This window comes from Lipophrys pholis (assembly GCF_963383615.2).
Source record: "Lipophrys pholis genome assembly, contig: SCAFFOLD_487, whole genome shotgun sequence".
NCBI lineage: Eukaryota > Metazoa > Chordata > Actinopteri > Blenniiformes > Blenniidae > Lipophrys > Lipophrys pholis.
Window position 1 is genome coordinate 26,229 of NW_028292208.1, and position 7,006 is coordinate 33,234.

Sequence of the window (7,006 nt, forward strand, 5' to 3'; positions counted from 1 at the left end):
TTTCCAGTCCATCCTTAAATGCGACAATGATATTCGCAAGGACCTGTATGGGAACATCATAATTAGCGGAGGATCGACTATGTTCAAGCACATAAAGGAAAGGCTGTATAAGGAAGTGGTGGCACTGGCTCCTTCAACGATGATGATAAAGGTGGTGGACCCTCCTGAGCGCAAGTTCTCTGTATGGATGGGGGGCTCCATCCTAGCCTCTCTTACATCCTTCTAGCCGATGTTCATCACCAAGCAAGAGTACCAGTAAAACGGGGCTGCCTATGTCCATCGCAAGTGCTTCTGAATTGAAATAAACGATGATAGCATTGAATAAGTTAAGCTTTATAGTCAAAATTGGAAACGTGAGGAAAAGTCTTTATTGGAGACTATCAAAGACTTTCCCTTCCTAGCACCCCGATACACCTGCTCCACTATATCTATGAACTCCTGCTTCTCTTACATAGCCCAGTTTATCTTGTTATTGTTGCCGGTGCCCAGGTCAACCATGATGTGCCTGTTTCGATAGAAGAACATCACTGCTACTGGGTCATACAGTTCATACATAACGTTGAAGTCAGGGACACGTGCAAGGTCCACGACATACACACTTGCAAAGTTGACAATTTTTTCGGCCACTTTGAAGAGCAGTTCGTCCATGCACATGCAAGCAGGGTGTCCCTCATGTCCAAACCGGATGACGACTACTCGATCCTCTTAGTGGAGAATAGCCTGATCCACCTCCCAACCTGAGTCTAAGTGCGGCAGCATATATGACATTGTTTATTATATATGTATGAGTAATAGCAAAGAAGATGGATGTATAAAGTAATCAGTATCTAGCCTTTAGACCTGCCAGGATAAGTTCCTTTTTATTGACTTCCTTTTCTATCTTAACTTTCTTCTTTAACCCGCTTGAACTTGACTCTCCATTCTTCACCACTAGTTATGGTTCTCCAGCACACTACTAATAAAAAGTACTCTCTTTGCTACTCACACTACAACATTCCTACTCTGTCTGTTCTTTCTATTATGCCTGTTATTCCCTGTCCACAAAAAAGTTTGTTAAAGCCATTCTCATGTCTAAAACTGACCCCCAATTTTGTAGCTTTTTCTCACACCAGCAAGGCAGAAACCTTTGTAACTAAGGTCTGCTGTAACGATGGTCGGCTAGTATTATAGCTCCATAGTCAGAAGTAGTTCGCACTGCTCTTCCCATAGCCTGGCAGACTGCTCTCATGGCTTGCGATTGATACCACTCCTGAGGGTTTCTACCAGTTGCTTGAAGGTAGGCTTTTTTCTGCTAGATTTTTGGACAAGTCACAGGAGAAAAAGGCACTCCGATTATGATAATCCCTCTACAAAGTTCCTGCGCCAGATCAATACCTTCAGCCAGCTTCCCTTTCAGAACGCAGCACATGATGGCTCCTGAGGTTTTTGCTTTTATCGAATATTCAGAAAAGACCAGTCCCATTTCACGCTGGTGCTTGCTCTCAAAGTACAAAGGTTTGTTATTGTACGATTTCACTCCTCTACGAGTGATGAATGCAGTGAATTAATTGAGAAGCCGGTAAGAGGCAAAACAGACAAGGATTCCATTAGGAATGGCTATTGAAGCTTCTTTGAGTAGTACATGAAGCATATCATGAGATTGTTTACCATAGCTCCAATCGAATTTCTGACCAGGCATGAACGACCCAGCAATCCCTGCCATCACATGCTGCTATGTAATGTAGCCACCTAGTTTCAATCTGTGTCTGAACTATAGTTCAAGATCTTGCTACCACCCCTGCAAAGGTTACAAAGTGCCTGATGCCAATATGATAGACCTACATTTTTAAAGTTGAGAGAACGCCTAGGATGCAGACAGACAGACCAGAACCCACGCTTTTGAACTGTCTTGCTAAATGACTCCTATCCTATATTTAACCTGTCTACTAGGATTGTCGAGTAATCCTTTAAGTAGAGTCAGCCAACCTTGTACAGCTTATAGGTTTTGGCAATCAACCCCTGATTTTCTGCCGTATTCATTGATTGAACTCAAGGTTTCAATCAGCTAGTCAATGTTGTCTTAAGAAATGCCAGCAAAGGTTTATCCGAGCAATCCTTCAACGACCATTTCGCTGCATTTATGCAAAATAGGCAGACCTGATTAAATGCTGCACAATCTAGCCTTGGTCCTAGCAAGTCCACTGCCCAGTCCTTTCACCATGGATCTAGTTTGGAAGATACTTTATTTTGAGATGAGAATAGCCTTCTTTTGGAGTACTTTATCAACTGAATCGAGCAGCACTCGAGCCTCTCTTTCAGCCTGGGTAAGCATCTCAGCAGTCAGTTGCAAAGAATAACCTTCTTCGCTAATACGGTCAATATTATGTGCCTAATCAAATATCAGTACTAACTGCTAAAGTTTGAGCTAGGTTGAGGCAAATACCCTTTCGTCAAGCAGATAGTTGAACGGCATAAATATGATGTCAGAGTCCTCTTGTCTCTTTCTGGCCATGTAATAAGGACAGCATTTGTGCTACTTACCAAGGGTTTGTAACCCCTAGATGTCCAGAAGAGCTGGTATTTATTTAGGAGCACTATTGCTATAGAATTTGCAGCCTCCTTTCTTTCTCAATTAGGAACACTTCAAATCAAGGAAGTTACCGCTTGTCCCTTTTAAATTAGGGTGGCAGCATAACTGCTCTCTGCTTCCGTATACCAGCACGCGAGGGTTATAGGCTGTCCTTTTCAACTATTCAACCACCTGTCTTAGCTGTGAATGTGTTCTTGAAAGGTATATGATTTTACTCCCTGGTTTAGCCTCTCTTAACCACCCCAAGGCCCCAACCAATAGGGCTATGGTTTTGCCAGTACCGGTACCTGATTCAACTAGTGCATTTTCTCCATGAGTCATGGCGGTGACTATTGTCTGCATTATCTCTACTTGAGATGAGTATGGTTGGTGAGGCATTAGTACTTAAACGCCTGGCTAGAGTCTTATGAGATGATGTCCTTTAGATCTGACAGGGTCGATGAGTAGTGGACGAGGACGAGTGTGCCTCTGCTCCTTTTTTGGAGGGACCTGCTTAGGAGTGTGTGGCTAATCCATGGAACTGAAAATAGTCCATTTTATCACCAACATAAATCACATCATTCACAAAGAGAAGACAGTCTTCTTGCTTGTTCATTAATGAACTGCATGCTCATATCGATTGCACGATCTTCACAGGCCTGTCTATTCTTCCTTTGCATTATGCACATCTCCAGCCTCTTGCTGGCAAATTACAACTTCAGCTGCAGCTGCTATGAACTTTCCTTCACTTGATCCTGCTTTCCTAAAAAGCATTTGGTGAACTAATCCATGGAATCAGGATGCCGTTGAAAGCAGACATTCTGGAATTGGAGCAATACCTGCTAGCTTTTATGTCGGTAAGTTTAGAGTGGCTGCTGGATGATGGGTTGCAGTTTGAGATGAGACTGCTCAGCAGCATATTAGAATTGCATTTAAATAAGGGGCAGGTCAGACAACCTAATGAATCATGCAGAGAAAGTGCAGCCTGGGGGTTCAATCCAAGCGCAAACTCACTCCTCATTACGTATATTTCTCATCCCAAGCCCCACTTAACACAATAATTTTTGTTGATTTGTTGATTTCATTAATTCATTACTCTTAGATCCTTTGATAAGTGGTGATCTAGTCCATCCCCTCCTGGAACACTCTTATTACTCGGTGATAAATCAACACTCCCACCACCACCAGCACGAACCCCCCCATCTCTAACAGATTTGGCACCAGAGCCAGGTTCTCCAACTTGCAATAGTTTATCCCGGTGACAGCAAGGCCAAAACCCCAGATTAGCACAGTCTTAGTGACATCTGCGAGAGACATAGAAGTAGCATCAATCTTTTTGGTGATAGTGACAGCCGTTGTTACTGACACTGCCATTGTGAACACTTAAAAGATGCAGAATAAAAACAGCCAGACATTCTGAAAGAGATGATCTAGATAGGCGAACAGGGAGTCCATGTGGAGACGGTTATTGTAAGAGACACAGTTAGACTAAGAAAACGGGCATCCTGTGAAACTTGTTATTATCAACAGTAATCCACTGCCACACAGGCCGTAAAGTCCTTAGAAGCCCACCAGCTTGTAGGCCGATAAGTCATAATTACGGAACAGTTGCTGCTCGTATCCATATTGAATACCAGTGAAGATTAAACTAGTCAGTACCAAAGCCAGTCCCACAATAGTAGCCAGAACTGAGCTCCCTTTCTCATTATTAGTTACAGCACTTATTACTCCTACCGACACAATTCCAAGGAAAGCGACGGCACATCCAAGGTACCCATTCTTGCCAGGTCTGATGCCATACAGGATCCTGTTGGCCAGCAGTGTGGTCAGAATCACCCCTCCTTTTAGTATCTGCCAAATCGAGCTTTGAAGTGCTGTCAGGGCAATGTAAGACAATAGAGAGGCTACTAAATCAAGGAGAGCAGGTGTGAGGATAGCGTATACTTGCAGCTTTGGTTTGGGAGGGAGGCTATTGTAGAGGATTGTTTGGTGTTGTTTGCGTTTGAGCATGAAGTAAGGGATGAGTGCTAGAGACTACCCCAAGAACATGGCGACAAGCTGGCAGAGGGGATGGTAGAAATGAGTGTCGTAGGGAGGGACTAGCTGACAATTCTGTAGTTTAAGTAAGATGGTATTGAGTGCCCCAGTGATAACCAACAAAAGTATAAGCCAGAGCATAAAGTATTAAAGGATGAAAATAATAGGTTGATGCACTCTCTCAGTCAATAAAAACATCAATGCTTGCCCTACGCCTTGCTTTTCTGTTGAAGTGATATTCTATTATGTAAGATGATCATCGTTTTTAAGGGAAACAATAGATCCCGCATGGGAATACTTTAACTAACAGGTTCAATCTGCATCAAGCTTTTGCATACTCCATGATCCTCTTCATGCTCGTTGTCTTCTTCGTTGGACTCACCAGGATTGATGACTCCATAGCGAGAACCACTCTTGCCTCCATCTTCAGCGTCAGCTTGTCAGTACTCCTGATTAGCTTTGTAGTCTGCTCGCTACTGGACCCCACCGACCCTGCAATAAAATAATACTTATAAAGGAGAGACTAGATGCTTTACTGCTATGACTAGACAGGCAACCTTTACTGCGATATCTGCCGCTCTTTTGTTTCCAGGTACTCTAAGCACTGTCTGGCCTGCCGCCGATGCACAATTGGATTCGATCATCACTGCAAGTGGATTAACAACTGTATTGGACAAGCCAACTATCGCTGGTTTATTGTCATGATAGTGTCGCTGCTATTCACCTTTGGGGCGTACTTAGGCATGTGTGGAGTGTTTGTGAAGGTTGCCAGCAGCAAAGAGGGTGTGGATGGCTTCATGGGGGTATGCTGGGGAATCGGGGCTATAATAGGAGTGATGAGTTTCTTAGTGCTGAACCTGCTGTTCTTCCACATCTACCTACAGTGTGAAGGGATAACCACCTACCAATGGATAATACTGCGTTCGCTCAAGGAGGAGAGGATAATCCCCAAAGAAGAATACGATCCCAACAATTCAAAGACATTGGATCTTGACCCCTGAGTCGTTATATTCAAATTTGAATTTCATGCCCTCTCTATAGGAGTATGTCAAGGTCCAGGACAGGATCATCTAGGACCTAGCTGCTGAAATTGCCAGGAGGAGGCATCTTCCTGCTCTCGTGGCCAGCAAGCGAGCTGAAAAAGAAGCCATCTTTCAAGAAGTGCTAGGGCTGGAACGTGACTGTGCTTAAGTCATGGAGAAGCACAGACTGCTCCAGAAGGACGGCCATAAAAGGAAGGACGCTATCACTCTTCAGAAAATAGAACTCCAGAAAGAGGTAGATGTCAAGCTGTCGAAGATGAAGGGCTTTCAGCAAGCAAACAATGATTTGTTAAAGTAGCAGAATGAGATAAAGACTAGACAGGATGAAAGGAATGAGATCCTGAAGAGCAGTGTGGAATGTCTGGAGTTGTAATCTAAAAAGATGCAGCATAAAAAATAAGCCCTTCAACTTTAAAAACAAAAGTTCAAAGATTCCAGACAATAAAAGGAGAAGATTCTTGATAACAAGGAGGCCTATGCCTAGACTGAACATGAACTGAGAAGTGAACTAAAAAAAATATCCACCTAGAAGCAGCGACTAGAAAAGGCCATCACCTAGCAGCAGACCAAATCCAAGACACAAGAATCAAGCCAGTCAGAACATCTATCCTCCCTTTAAACACTCAAACTCAAAGAACTCTAAAGCTACAGGACCAAAAGAATATTAGACTAAAAGAAAAAACAATTTGATGCAGTCTTGCTATTGAGCCAGGATAAGCTTCGTGAACTAATTGACGAAGGCTCAACTGCACATTAGTTTGTCAGTCATTTGGAACAGGCCTTCAATTAGAAAGAGCATGACTGTAGGAAATTGGCCCATTCACAATAATAGCGGAGGGAGGTGTTGGTAGCATTAGAGCGTTAGATTATTCTCCAGAGAGACACAATGAGACAAGCTACTGTCGCGAAAAGAAGCATTCCAGACAAAACTTGATGAAATGTAGCTGGAACGGAGAATGATGATAAGGAGAATGGCGTGAACAATAATTGATAATTAGATCATAAGCCAAATCAAGCAATATCAGAACTGTTTTATTAATGGAAGCCAGTTAGTACTTCAAACGGGGAATCTCTACCTCACATAGGGGGTTGGGGTTGGGGTTGGGGTTGGGGTTGGGGTTGGGGTTGGGGTTGGGGTTGGGGTTGGGGTTGGGGTTGGGGTTGGGGTTGGGGTGGTTGGGGTTGGGGTTGGGGTTGGGGTTGGGGTTGGGGTTGGGGTTGGGGTTGGGGTTGGGGTTGGGGTTGGGGTTGGGTTGGGGTTGGGGTTGGGGTTGGGGTTGGGGTTGGGGTTGGGGTTGGGGTTGGGGTTGGGGTTGGGGTTGGGGTTGGGGTTGGGGTTGGGGTTGGGGTTGGGGTTGGGGTTGGGGTTGGGGTTGGG

The 7,006-nt window shown here is 44.1% G+C and overlaps 1 pseudogene across 1 annotated transcript; it reads right to left on the bottom strand.

Annotated features, from left to right (window-relative positions):
• Positions 1-339: 339 nt before the first annotated feature.
• On the bottom strand, positions 340-768 carry LOC308128086 (thioredoxin-like protein 4A; annotated as a pseudogene). The gene has a single exon. The product of its transcript is annotated as a thioredoxin-like protein 4A (transcript).
• Positions 769-7,006: the final 6,238 nt, after the last annotated feature.